We start from the raw sequence: 14,353 nt of genomic DNA on the forward strand, positions 1-14,353 counted from the left end.
AAGAGGAGCCACCAGCTGCCGTAGCCACTTCAACTAATGTACCCCGGAGGTGCCTCAGCACATCAGTTGTGTCGAACCACTAATGCATCCTGGATATCTGCATGTATACATTTGCTATGTGGAGCCAGGAGTAGCCTCCTGGCTCACCGGGAGGGGCTGGGAAAGGAACTAGTCCAGCTTCCTGGGGCTGAGCTCCTCCCTGGGGCTCTCAAGAGTACTTTGCCATGCCTGGCCTTATTCAAGGTCTTGGTGGAAGGGTCCTAGACAGGATTTTCCCACGACCTGGGGAAATGAGAAGGAGGGAGAGGAACCCCCAAGCATCCCTCCCCTGGCTTAGTTGAAGGATCCAGAGTCTATATGAAATGGGAATTCCACTGAGGATTCAGAAATCGGAAAGGATGCATTACTGCAAAGATGGCTGAATTAGAGGTGCTGGGGGAACACTTACTTTTGAATTTCCTGGCATCCTCAGACCTCATTTCTCAACCTTAATGTTCACTTTATGGTCATTTTTTTGTATTTAATATATCTATGTCCCACACAGGGAATTGAAGCAGAACACTCTGAGGGCTTTAAGGAAGAAAACAGATCTCCTCTCTGGGCAGGATTCATTCCCGCAGCCAGGAATGGTGATGACATGCTTTAAGTTATTTGCGATGAGTAAGCAGTTACAAGTTCCTTTGGAAAAGGGGCTCTGATTGTTTTCATCCAAACTCTGATAATGGAAGCTTCATCCTCTCGGCCATCCCCTACTGGGGCCCCCTTGACTGCACCTGTCACAGGCTTGTGCTCTTTCCCAGGAAGTGGAGAGGAATACCTCGTCGGCACCTGTCATCGTGTCCTCTTGCCCATTGAAAGCACCCTGCAAGGTCTGGCTTTCTGCAAATAGTTCATTTACCAGACCCTTATTCTGGGGTGAATGGACTTTATCGGCAGCTGCTGCATCTTAGGAAAGGAAACCCAAACACACTGAGTTCTGTGAAAGGGCAGACTGGACAATCAAAGGGCAATGACGTTAACAGCTTACCAGGTGCCAGACTCTGTTCCAAGTTCTTTACTTGCATCTTATTATTTAAGTTATCATAGAAACCCTATGGTCATTTTCATTTTGCAGAGGAGCAAACTGAGGTTCTGAAACTGAAGTTATTTGCCCAAGGACAGTTGCAGCCCATCAGAAGCTGAGCCAGTGTTCAAGTCCAGATTGCTCGATTTAGGGCACATGTTCTTCACGTTACTCTATCTGAAACTGTACTTTGGTATACTTTGCCTTTGAGTTGTGATTTTTTTTTCTTGCAAAAAAGCATACATTTTCAACTCGTTTGTTTTTCGTAGCTAAAGCAGGTCACTTTGTCTTTAAATGAAAGCATTCTCTTGAATGGAAACTAACTCTTCATATAGCAAGCCTATTCATGATGAATCATTTCTGTTCACTCTGATGTTGCAGAGGACGATTCTCAGGTAGGAAGAGAGAGACACTTCTATTACCCATTAGTTAGCTGACTGATTTACAGAGATCAGCTTCACCACGGAGGTTTCAAATGTTTCTTCTAAAAGAAGAACTTGAGCCACCAGAGAATGGATTGCTGGTTTCTTGGAGGTCCTTCCTTGGACTCAGTTAGAGGAGAGGGATCAGGAGGGACGCTTCCAGTAGGGCACTGGAGCCAGTTAGCACCAGCTTGTGAGAGCTCTTTGTGTACACCTCTTTCCAATTCTGTGTTTGGTGATGTTGTGTTAGTAGCTTGACATTGGCCATGGTAGGAGTATGTTTACCACAGAAATTTGCAAGCACTAGAAATCAAAGCTTTACTTTTTGGAGAATCTGTTGTGAAACATTTACCAGAACACCATCAGGCACATCCCCTGTGGCCTAATGGGCCTTTAGGACTGCTCTGCGTACTTGGTAGTTCTTGTTCTACTCTCTTTTCAGTCCAGAACTTTAAAGGGGAGAAAAAAAATCCCATCATCAGCACAAAACTATCACGTATAAAGTATGATTCATGTGGTTGGGTTTCAGCAATGTTGAGATTAGGCATTATTTATTAGGGCAAATAAAAGATTTTGCAATATTAATAATAATGTTTAAGTCTAACACAGAAGGTGGCTGTATGGCGGTAGTTTCCCAAAATGTTTTCCTAAATACATCCATGTCCTACACAGGATAGAGAAGCACATACCAAACATTTTAATGAAGAAAAAAGATGCATGTCATTTGGCAATGATTATTGCTGTGGACAGAAATGTTCTTCACCAATAATTATTTCTACATGCTATCGATTTTGCAGTAAATTTGTTATTAGAGTCTCAGAGTTCCACAATTAACTAAAATACCCTATAGGCTCCAGACACATCATTTGACCCATTTGCACTTAGGTAACCTGGCTCACATGTGTTTCATCTAGGGTTCTGTGGTTGTAGGCAACAGAACTTAATTTAAGCAGAAAAGAAATTTACTGGTTGATTATTGGATGGTTCAAATAACTGATAGGAAGGTCGGAGAACCAAGCTCTGAGAGGGACTGGAACCAGGGCATTAGCACAAACCAGTCACTTTCTTGGTAGTGCACAACCACTGGGAAGGAAGCAGCCACAGTCATTTGTCTCCTCTTGCTATTGCACAGCCTGTTTAAGATTCAATGTCCTGGGGGGACAAAGTCAGATTGGGCCAGGTGGGAGCTTGAGAGGGGCAGGGACACAGCATCTTCACTTAAAACAAGGGAAAGGCAACTCCCAAAAGAGAATCAGGAAGAATTACCAAAATATTGAAAACCAGACACAGTATGGTCAACCTCCTCCTCCTTATTACCACAACAGCATTCACTGCAGAAGATGAGAAATCATTGTCTGCTTCCCAACAAATAATTGGTAAAGTGTTTTAAACTTCTATTGTGAAGTTCTGAACACCTCAATTATTGATGAGTCATGTAGTCTTGAGCAAGTTTTTGTTTTTACCTTGAAACTAAAAAGTCTGAGTCAAATTTATGCTTCATGTATGGAAGTCTGTGAGCTTATATTAGCTCCATTGCTGGTTCCATTTTATATTTCTACGCTGGCGTTTTCTTCTTTGCTTTATGTCCACTTCTAATTTATGTAATGTTGCTACACCTCATATATCCTCCTAAGTTGCCTAGGATCCTTCCAACAAGGCAGTCTATAAATAAATAGATGCGTACAACCATTTCTTAGGATTCTTTTCTAATTTTAATGTCCTATTGTTCTCATTCAGAAAAATTAGATATTTGAGTGAACAGAATATATTCTTTTAAACTCAAATATAATATTAGATCACCCTGTCTTGATTGATACCTACTCAAACACAGAGCTGCTTTTTAAATCTCTTTACTTAAATTCACATGCAGAGGAAAGCAATGCCATAGAAGAGGAATGGTAATTATTTCCCTAGAGAACAATAATTTTGCAATAAATTTCAAAAACAGCACGATTTAGCAAATTAAGCTTAGAGCCAAGGATATTAAATAGAGTTAACTTTGTAGAAATAAATTCTGATACCACAGGCTTCAAACATTACTTTAAATGTGTTCCTTTTGAAAAAACCTAGTGAAAGGGCCCTGAAGGCCTTGGTTTGGGATGTTGGATTTTGTTTTTAAGGGTGGGAAGAGTGAAAATGTTTTGCACCAGGCAGTATATAATGACTATATGTGTATATGTGCACTTTATTTTGAGATTAATAGACTGCTGAGTAAGCAGTATTGATAGCAACAGTGCCTTCAAAGGAAACTTGTACTTTCCAGCCATACTTCTGTGCTTTGGCAACTCCATATGGAAACAGTATTTCTTTGATCCTATATTTAGTACTGATATTGTTTATGTTTAAATGTTAAAAATAACTCTTTAAAGCAACATGTCCTAACGTTAATTAGAAAGGCACATTCTCACCTTTTAGAAGAGTTTAAAAGAAATCTTGGGCCACCTTTGCTTGCTGTACACTTAGCTGCAATGCCTGAGAGGATTGAAGTGAGTGGCAATTCCTTATAAAAACCTTCCCTTTCAATGCTCTCCTCTATTCATGTGCTCTGGCCTGTTGAATGGCTACTTTGACTTCTTTCTTCTTTTCTTGGCCAGTATTTACTCAAGGGAATCATCAGAACACCGATCTTAAAAAATAAGAAGAAGGAAATGGAGAAATGAAAAAAAAAAAAAAAAAAAAACACACCACCAGCACACGAGCACTCACATCCTTATCTAGCAATCATCTAGCTACCGATCAATCAGTTTACCTCTCCACGTATCTAACACATGCTGTCTTTTCCTCTGCTTTAATCTGGAGGAATAATTCACAAATGGAAATTCAGAAACTGGCCCTGTCTTGCTTAAGTTAGATGCATTCTTCTTAAAGTGCTGATGTTGGTCTATTGTCAGACTATAGTGCACTCTCTCATTAATATTAACCATTTCCTCTAAAGAGTCTTGCCCTTTGACTCTCTCTGTTTTAAGGAGCCATTATTTTTATAGTTGTTTCTAAGTCACCATCAAAGAATTCTAAGATCTTTGAAGCACGAACATACAGGAAATCAACATTATCAGTTCCCTGGCCTTTGCTGGTAGTGTGAAGTAATTTTTGAAACTTGGGAATATTATGGTTAGGTCCATCTATCTAAGTGGAAGTAAATTCTACCCTAGAAATGTATTTCGCTGAAGAGTTGGTCATATAGTTGCCAATGTTGCTCTGATATTGTGCAGGTGATTATGAGAAAAGCCCATCTAAATGACTATAGGTGTCTGTGCATGTGTGTTGCTATAGATAACATATGTTCTAGAAAACTGAGACCGTGTAACTGTGTGTGGCTACCTCAATCTGATGTAGTTGAGAATAAAAAATTTCCTCTTAATCTATTTATTGGTTGGTAGTCAGGTAGTTGTTGATAGGTGGGGGTAGGGAAGGCTTGTAGTGTTTTGCTTTTGTTTTGCTTTCTGGTGATAATGGTAAATGGGTGACCGTGTGGCTTAGTAATCAGAGATAACTATTCATAAAAGTGTCTGGTTGAACGCTTTCTTTGATTGCTGCTGATCAATCAGATCTCTTTAGTCTAACCTTGGACTTTAAACCCAAATTCACTCCAAAATTGCTTCTACAATACCACATGCGGCAGATCTGTGATCTCGCCAAACCACCTGAAAAGAATTATTTTTCTTGTACGCCAAAAATAATCATCAGTTCTTTAAAGTGCAGACTGTAGAAGTCTTGAATAATTAAAACCTTTTCTACACCTTGGTAGCCCTCCCAAAAGTTAAATATGTTTCTGTTCTAACATCTACAGGATAATTATGGGAAAGGGAATGAATTTCTTCTGTGAAAAGACATGGAAACCAAGTAGTTATTTGTGCCTGCAAATCCTTTTGGGTCTAAAGAATCAGCAAGATAATAAATTGTTTTGCTAAAAACAGGAAGTTTGGCAAAGATGCAAAAGTACAGCTAAACTTTGGCCAGGCAACCCAAAACATTGTGTTCTTCTTTGAAAGTATTTCCAGCAAGAAAAAAGTGGAGTGCCTGGAATACATAGTTTAAGAAACAGTGAAGGCATCTGGCAACATGAAATGCTTGCCAAACTTGTGGTTGTGCTGTGCTTGCTGATGGAAAGATGTGCCAGTTTTCAGTGACGTATGTCATGCACAGCTGGAAACCCACGCATAAATAAGACCCTGAGTGCTGTGAAGACCGAAAAATTTGAGCAAATATTTCCCCTTTCTCTCCCTTCAAGGAACCTGTAAAAAATATTAAATGCAAGGATGGATTTGGAGTTTAGATAGGGAAAAAGCCAACTTCAGATTTCTCAGGGAAACCTGTTTCTGGGCAGGAGCATTCAATCAGTCAGACACATTCTGGAAGTTGTTAGTTTCCCCTCCCCCTTCCCCTGAAATTCTTCATCCTCATTGTTGCCAGCTTTATTAATACGACTGTGATTATGTGGCATCTGTTTTGGACATAGCCGATTGGACTGTAATTTCCACTTTGGTCAATGAGTCTGGAAAGACTTCAAAATGTGAGCCAAAAATAAATAAATAAATAAATAAAATAAAGAAATTAACCCAGGATGTCTGAGAAGATGGGCATTGTGCTTCTGTCAATTTGAACTGCAGGGAACCCTGGGATGTCTTGATTGGAGGAAAATGTGCTGGAGAAGGGGAGCTTCTCAGACTCGCAGGGCCTCTTCCAGCTGGCAAGGGCAATGGGACTCCTTTTGTTCTTGTTCTACACCGGGTGATTTGGCTTGCAGTTTTGAACTTAGGATTCCAGGAGAGGAACTCCCAATTTTAGTTTTTATTTGGAACTGGAAGCAATGGTCCGTCTCTCTCAGCTTCTCCTCTGAGTAGTGAGAGAAGGATGCAGAGCATCTAGAAGTCAGGGATGCATGGGCACCAGAGCCAGGAGCAAGAGCAGAAGCAATCGGCCCCTTGCTTATTTCTCAAGAGATGGGCTTTCTTCTCTGGTCACTGTTTTCTCTCTGCCTACTCTTAGATGCTTGATTTAACCTTTGAAGCACCTCTTGATTATAATTTCCGAGTATTTTCTTTTGGGAGGAAAAACAGTGAGGTGGCCAGGAGCCTAGTGCAGTGATGGAGTGAGGATGCGGACTCTGTCAGTAAGTCCTAATAACAGTAACTTCCTCAAAGACATGTTGAGAAGCATAGATGAGTGGATGTGAGCAAGGCCTGGGCTACAATCTCGGACTGAGCTGCTTCATATGTAATCCACAAGTGTTGGCTGCTATGGGGATGGGGAGAGTCACAGTGTGATTTCCCCCCAGCAGCCAGGGAGGAATGCTCCTGCTTTTTTTTTTTTTTTTTTTTTTCAGCATAAATTTGTTCTTTTTAGGGATAAATGCTCTGAGATTGTCATATTTAAAAAACACAAAAATATATTATCTTTATTTGCTGATTATGAAATAATTGAAAGTTTAAAGAATTTGAGGGGAAAAAGACACATAAGAATAACCTTTCATTTACTACCTAGAAATAACTACTACCCGTAAGTCAACACAGTTCCTTCCAGTATTTTTTCTATGATTTTGTTTTGAATTATTAAATTGAAACACTACCATATTACCATATACCCTAAGCATTTTACCATATGTTATTTTATAAACATTTTCCCACTTCATTAAGTATTATTTTTTACGTACCTAAAAATGTCATTTTAAAGGGCTTATAACATTCTATTTTATGGATAGTCTTATTGAGATGAAAGCTTTTCCTCTTTTTAAAAACGTCATGGTCAACATCTTTGTCTGCACTTGTATTTCCTTAGGACAGAATTATTGGATTAAAAAGAAGTATATTTTAGAGCTCTTGATAAGTGATGGTTATGCTTTTAAATTATGAGAGATTTACTTTCCTTAGAAAGGGTGGAGCGAGAATCAGGGAACACTGACCAAATCCAACTGGGAGTCGAAGTGGCTATATTTACTATATCTATACTACATCTATGTATCTCTACCCTATATATATCTGTACCCTAGTGTGTGCATAGATACATACATTTAGTGTGTACATACAGTGTGTGTGTATGTGTATACGTGTATATTGAATAAGGAAAGAGGTGAGGAAAATTCTGCTTCTTTCCCACTCCTACCCTACTCACCTTGGATTGTTTTTGATCTCCAGTGGGAAGGAGTAAGGCTAGAAGATCAAGGAGGTGCCTTTAGGGCTGACTTAGTGATTCAGTGGGCATAAGGAACACTGCCTGGGAGACCAGACTAGAGGAGGAGCAGGGTGGAGGAGAAAGCTGTTCTTGCCACTTTTGCCTGGAGCCTCACTCCACGCTTGCCCCTTGAGGACTGACAGCTTAGGCTGCTCCAGCAAACAGCATCTTGCCTAGACATGACTGTTTTCACAGTTAGTGGCTGGCAATAGTGAAAACTGCGAAACTTCTTTGGCAGCTTGAGAATGGAGTTCCAGAAAAGAAGGAAGCTGGTGCAGTAAGAAACGCATAGAGCAGATGCCAGCGGTGAAAGCTCCCAGCTGGTTGGCATACTAGTGCTTATGAGATAACCCTGGCCCCAAATCAAAACTTATTAGGTTGCTGCAGCAACTGGACTTCCTGTTCAAGCCTGTGGTGACTTTCACTAGTGAGAGGTGGGTTTAACTGCTAGTGTGACTTTGTGTCCACAGCCTAGCTGAGCTGGGGGTTGCTGGCTTTTATATATGCAGGGCCCTATTCAATGAGGTGTAAAAAATGGAGCAGGAGCTGAGAAAAAGGGGAAAATGTGATTAAAGGGGAAAAAAAAGAAGCCATGCAAATCTAAAGAAACCAGAGCCTGGAGCCAAGAATGGTTATTTAGAGTTATAGAATGTGCACGAAAAGGAACAATAAAGGTCTTCCACTTCAATCCTAGTTTTGCACAGGAGGCAGCTGTGCCCTGGGGGAGTCGTCGCTTCCTCCAGGTCAGGCGTGAGTCAGTCTGATCCAGCTGAGAAGCGGAGGTCTGTGGCACATCAGGCAGGGCTCCTTCCACTACCTCACTTTGCCTCTCTTCCTCCACGCCCTTAAGCCTCTGGGTGCCTTTAATAAGGTGTCAGTGCTTACTGGTTGTTCCCCAGGGAAACCTCTCAGGAAGGGGCTTCAGTGTTAGGTGAGTGCTCTTCTGCCTGGGATTAGGATCGCCCAGGGAGCTTCCTGCAGTTGTGATGCCCAAGCCATACCCAGGACCACTAAGATGTGAATCTCTAAGGATGGAACCCTGCCTTCAGCATGGTGTCAAGCTCCCCAGGGGATTCCAGTGGTAGCCAGAGTCCAGGACACATCAGAGGCACATCATCGTGCTCAGTGGCGCGATCTCGGCTCATTGCAACCTCCGTCTCCCAGGTTCAAGCAATTCTCCTGCCTCAGTCTTCTGAGAAGCTTGGACTACAAGCACACGCCACCATGCCCTGCTAATTTTTTTGGATTTTTAGTAGAGATGGGGTTTCACCATGTTGGTCAGGCTGGTCTGGAACTCCAGACCTCAAACGATCTGCCCGCCTCAGCTTCCCAAAGTGCTGAGATTACAGGCGTGAGCCACGGAGCACCACCTGGAAGAGCTTTAATTAAGCACACCTTTTCTTTATCTTGTCATTCTTTCTCTTGACTTTTCTGCCTCAAAGATTCCCAGAACCTCTTCATCACTCCTCAAAGAAAAAGAAATGAAAGTCTATTGGATTGCCTTGAAATCACTGTAAAGCTAAACAGCTCTCCGGCGTTTTGGGTTAACTGTGGTGTTGGGCCCTTCCTCACTTCGGATAGAGCACTCCGTGCTCTCGGGGTTCTCAACAAGCCCGGTCACGCTGCCCACAGCCTCACAAGACCTGGTTTTGGAAACACCAGCCTAATGCTTATGAAGTCACACCCCGTGAGGTTTGGTCTTGAAGTGTTATGGCTGAAAGAACACAGTCCATGCAATCAGAAGTAATTTCAAAATAAATCAAGCCCTTGATTTGAACTTCTCAAATGCCGTGTGTGGATGGAAAACCTGGGCCCCTACACTTCTCACATATTCCTTTTTCCCGCCCCCATCCATTGCTCCTGCATTCTGGGACTGCTTTCCAAAAACCCTCCTCCAGAGTACAGTAGTCCAAGAATCTCCTCTCAAAAGGCAGGACCGACTACAGAGGGCAAACACCCTCAAGGCAGAGTGTGCAGAATTACCTTGTCGATGCCAAGGGGAGGAAAAGGTGAGGGCACACATGGTCAGGCTGGTCTGAAACTCCTGTTATTGTTATCCCTTTATACAGAAACCCTTGTGAGGTTGTTTGAGCTCCAGACAGGTCATGATTGGGAGCTTTGGGGTGCTGCAGAGAGACCAGGACCAGGAGTGTATGGGTGTCGACTGTTTGGAAGCAGAGAGCTGCCTTGGGTGACATCTTGAGATTCTGTCCTACTGGGGACTCCTCTTCCCCTCACTTTTCACGTATGGAAAGTTTATTTGGCAGCATCTCACCTTGGGCTCTCAGAGTAGAATATCACCATCTTCAAACACAGCTGGCTATAAAATCCAAGTTCCATTAGACGCACTGACTACAGTTTTTTGGTGAAGACTTTAGAAACAGGGGCCGAGTGGACTTGGTTTAATGTTTCCTGAAAGCGGGAAGAGAGTTCTCTTTTTTCCTGGTTTATTTATTGCACACATTTTCTTGTTCTTTTACTTTGGCACTTGGGGTCAAGGCTGAGGAGCCCCAGAGAAAGCTCCATGGCCATGATGTCATTTTATGGACAGAAAGTTCCATTCTCCTCCTCTGCAAGTGTTGAGGACATCCCATAGCCTGAAATGGGGCCAGGCTAGGAAGAACGCTGACAGTCCTCTTTGGAGTAACGCAGGGGCTGTGTGGCTCATCAGCAGACACACTTTGTGTAAAGGAGAAGCTGTTGAAGCATCTTGAAAACCTACTGAATTGCTGGGCAGGAGAGTATGTACTAAAGCAGATCCTAAGAATATTAATTATTCAGATATGGACACTGAGCCATTGGCGCCTATTTTATTCACTGTGTGTGTGTGTGTGTGTGTGTGTGTGTGTGTGTGTGTGTCCCTGTTCCACTGACAGTATGTTGGGCGAAACCCCTATTCACCTCAATAGGGAAGGTACTAGGTTCAAGAGACCGAAGAGGAGACCCAGAGACAGCAAACGAGACATTAGGGGCTCACATACAGAGGAGAGAGTCCAGCGGCAGCTGGCTGGATAATGTATCCACCTTACCTACGATCCAGTGGCAGCAGGCTGGACAAGATAGCTGCATGACCCAGCAGCAGTGGGCTGGACAGGAAAACTGCAACCACTTGCAAACAGCATGCAGTTTATATAGCATTTTCACTCGACACCCTCCCCTTAACCACCTACACCTGGTGACTTTCATACCCCCCCCCCCCCAAAACTCAGGGCCTCAATTGCTTGTGTGGCCTATCTTCCATGGGACAGGTGGGAGACTCAGATGTTCCTTATAGACAAAGAATGAATCTCTGGGTTGGCCACTCCCAGATCCCAGAGCTCAGGGCACACATTCGGGTATGTCTGCTATACAGGCTCATTTTAAGGGTATGCTTAAGTTATGCTACCTGTTGCATTTACCCACCATAGCAGTCTCAGCATTGGGGGAGGAATCCCGGGATTTGGAAAATTATTTATGGAGGTCCAAAGCCAGTGGCCACAGGGACTGAAGGGACCAGGAAATTGTTATCCCAGAAAGACCTGTTCTCTATTAGGCAAATCTCTCAGTGAAATGGGGAAAAAGATAGGTTTCAGAGCCAGAATGATCTGGGCTCACGTGATTCATTAAACATGTACATGTGGGTCTCTAAGTTTTTGCATTGGTACAAGATGCTGTTGTGCTGGATCCCTGTTGACTTCAGCGGGGATGACACCATGTTCAAGAGGCCAAAGACCTGGAGCCAGCAAAAGAGACATAGGGTTTATTGAGCGGACTTACATACATGGTGGTTCAGTGGCAGTGGGCTGGACAGAATGAACAATCGCTCCCATTTGTAAAAAGCATGCAGTTTATGTAGCATTTTCACTTAGCACTCTCCCCGTAGCAACCTCCACCTGGCAACCTTCATTTAACCCAAAACAAAGGACCTTAATCTCCTGTACAACCTGCATTCCAAGGGATGGGCCAGCAGTTCAGATGTTCCTCATAGATAAAAAATGAATCTCTGGATTGGCCACTCCTGGATTCCTTAGCTGAAGACTCTGAACATATTCTTCTCAGACCATAGGGTCATTTTCAGGGTGTGCTTAAGGGAAGCTATTGCTGTCAGGTGTGTCTGGCATACAGGTTAATAATTCTCAGGTAATGCTGAAGTCTTTGCTGTCAGGTGCGTCTGCCATCCAGATGCATATTACTGATTTTTCCTACCTTATTTAATCACTGAAGAAGTAAATGAGAAAACATTCCTAGTATGTCTGGCATGGTGCCTGGCTCATAGTAGATGCACAATAAACTCCACATTTCCTCCTTCCTCAAATACACGTAGGCACACACCTGGAATAATACTTCAAGGGAGTTTTTTCAAAGAATCAATTACTTTTGTTCTGAGGCAGCAGTTCCTAGCCAGCAGAAATGAGTCTACAGAGCTAAACTCTTTCCAAAATATGGATGAATGTTTAATCTCCAAATAAATAAATGAGTGTTAGTTGCTTTCATTTTGGGGGAGCTAAGGAAGCAAATAGCTTATTCCTGCCCTTGCTGAGTATAGAGTAAAACTGGGAAGACAAGATGCATGCAGTGTCCACATTCAGAGATGAGGTATAAAGACATTTGAGTCTTGTCACTGTCTGGTTTAATTATTAAGGCTCCCAAATATGCCATCAGCCACTCAAAGGCATCTAGTTCATACTCACCTCTTGCGTGGGTCCATGCATAGCCCCCCTCTCTCTCCAGGTGATTTGGCAGCTGGTAGTAACATCACCATTATAACTCTTCCCTCAGACACCCCGCACCAGTCCCACTACAGTCTCGATTCTGACTCCCCAGCTGCTCCTGGTTTTGTTACAGCCAATCCCTGAAGAGCCTGAGACTTAGGACTCCACTCTGCAAGGGCTCCAGGGTTCTGGCTGCTCCACTGAGCACTGTTATTTTCCCTTTCCCCCAAGGAGAAGATGCTACAGGAAGCATCTGTTTCAACCATCCTTAAACAGTGATGTCAGTGATTACCAGCTGAGACTTTGGAGCCAGAATGCATCAGTTCAAATCCTACTTCTTTCACCTCCTAACTTATGACTTTCGGGAAATTAATAATGAAGCCTCAGTTTCCATGTCTGGAAAACTGGAGCTAATAAGTTAATACCCTCCTCATTTTGAGGACCAAGTGAGATGATCTACACTTAGTGTAGCACATAGGCTATTAGGCAATGTTTTCTGTTATTACACAACAGTTGCAGTTTTGGGGTGTCAAATGTGTGTTTGATTTATTGCCAAATGCAAGGTCAGTGGTCCTCTTTCACGTGACCTTCCTCTCCAACTCTCTCTACGTTCCAGGATGGGATATAGGATTTTCAACTCAGCCTTGCATTTGGATAGCTACTTTTCTCCTTCTGGAATCCCTTCCTTTCTTACCAAGGCTTTGCCATAGCTCTCAAATTCCTATGTTAGTTGGAGACTCTTAATCCTAGCATCTAGGAATCCTACTATCAGGCTTAAAGTATTCAACATTGTTTCTTCTAAATAGCTTGGGGTCTTTCACACAGCTAAGGAGCTAGTAGAGGCTGCTTGACACTTCAGGGGTTCGAAATGGATGCAAAGATCAGGCACCCTTGAGAACTTTACTAAAGCCAACGGCTCCAGGGGAGCCATTTGGTCACAAGAATGATGCAGATGATAAATGCTCTTGGAGTTTTTAGCTCAGACAAAGTTTTTGACTCTGTAAGGTAGATACCAATTTATAACCATCTAGAGCTTGAGCTACATCGGTTATGGCCTCAGACGAATGACTCTTGGTTGCTATTTTCTAATTATAAAATGAGCATACCTGGGAATGATCATTCTGACTACAGAAATCTTCAAACATGGGCTACAAGGTAACTCTTTGCACTGAATTCCAGATGGGGAAGAACAGAGGGCAGGGATAGGAAGAATTTGGCAATTCCACAGAGAATTAGAAATGCCACTCAGAAAAAGGGCAAAGAGTTCCTAGAAAAACAAAGAGAACAAAAGTGTAGAAGAATGAAATGGAGAGCAGAGGAGTAAGAGGACAGAGAGGAAAGAAACATGAAAAACCAAAGCAGCTATTTAACACAGTGAAGAAAGGTGAATCCAAGATTGCAGAAGAAAGCTTGTTCAGATCTCTTAGATTAAGCAACTTCAATCAACTGCAAAGCACAGTGAGCATCTTAAAAGGATCTTGTCTCAGCTGGTTTTGTTTTTGGTTTTTGACACTTAGCAGTAGTTTTTAACACTGAACTAAAGCATACAGGCGAGCATATATGCAGAGCATAACTATCCTAGAAATGACATCACAGGCTTCCAGTTTAGAGCCTTGCTCTCCAGACACTCAGACTTCAATTTGATGAAAATGAGAGTTTGCTTGATTCTCCACTATGATCTCATCCTTGACCTACAATGGCACTTTCGGGAACAACTTCCATAGCTTTCCTTCTGCCATATTACAAGATAAGACTGATTTGCTTATGGAAAGTGATTTAAAAATATATCATTGATCTTGGAAATCTTTTAAAGTCTATGACATTTCTTGGCTCAGCAAGGTCAATTTTTGTTCCAGAGTTTCTAAAGAAAAGCTCTATCTCTAAAGGGTTGATTGATTTATTTCAAATAGCAACATTATTCCTTCTTGTACTATAAACCATCTTTGTTTTAAATTTAGTTTTCTAAGGTCTTCAAACTGATTGGACCCATAAGAAAGAGCATCAAT

Source organism: Rhinopithecus roxellana, chromosome 17 (genome assembly GCF_007565055.1).
Source record: "Rhinopithecus roxellana isolate Shanxi Qingling chromosome 17, ASM756505v1, whole genome shotgun sequence".
Classification (NCBI taxonomy): Eukaryota; Metazoa; Chordata; class Mammalia; order Primates; family Cercopithecidae; genus Rhinopithecus; species Rhinopithecus roxellana.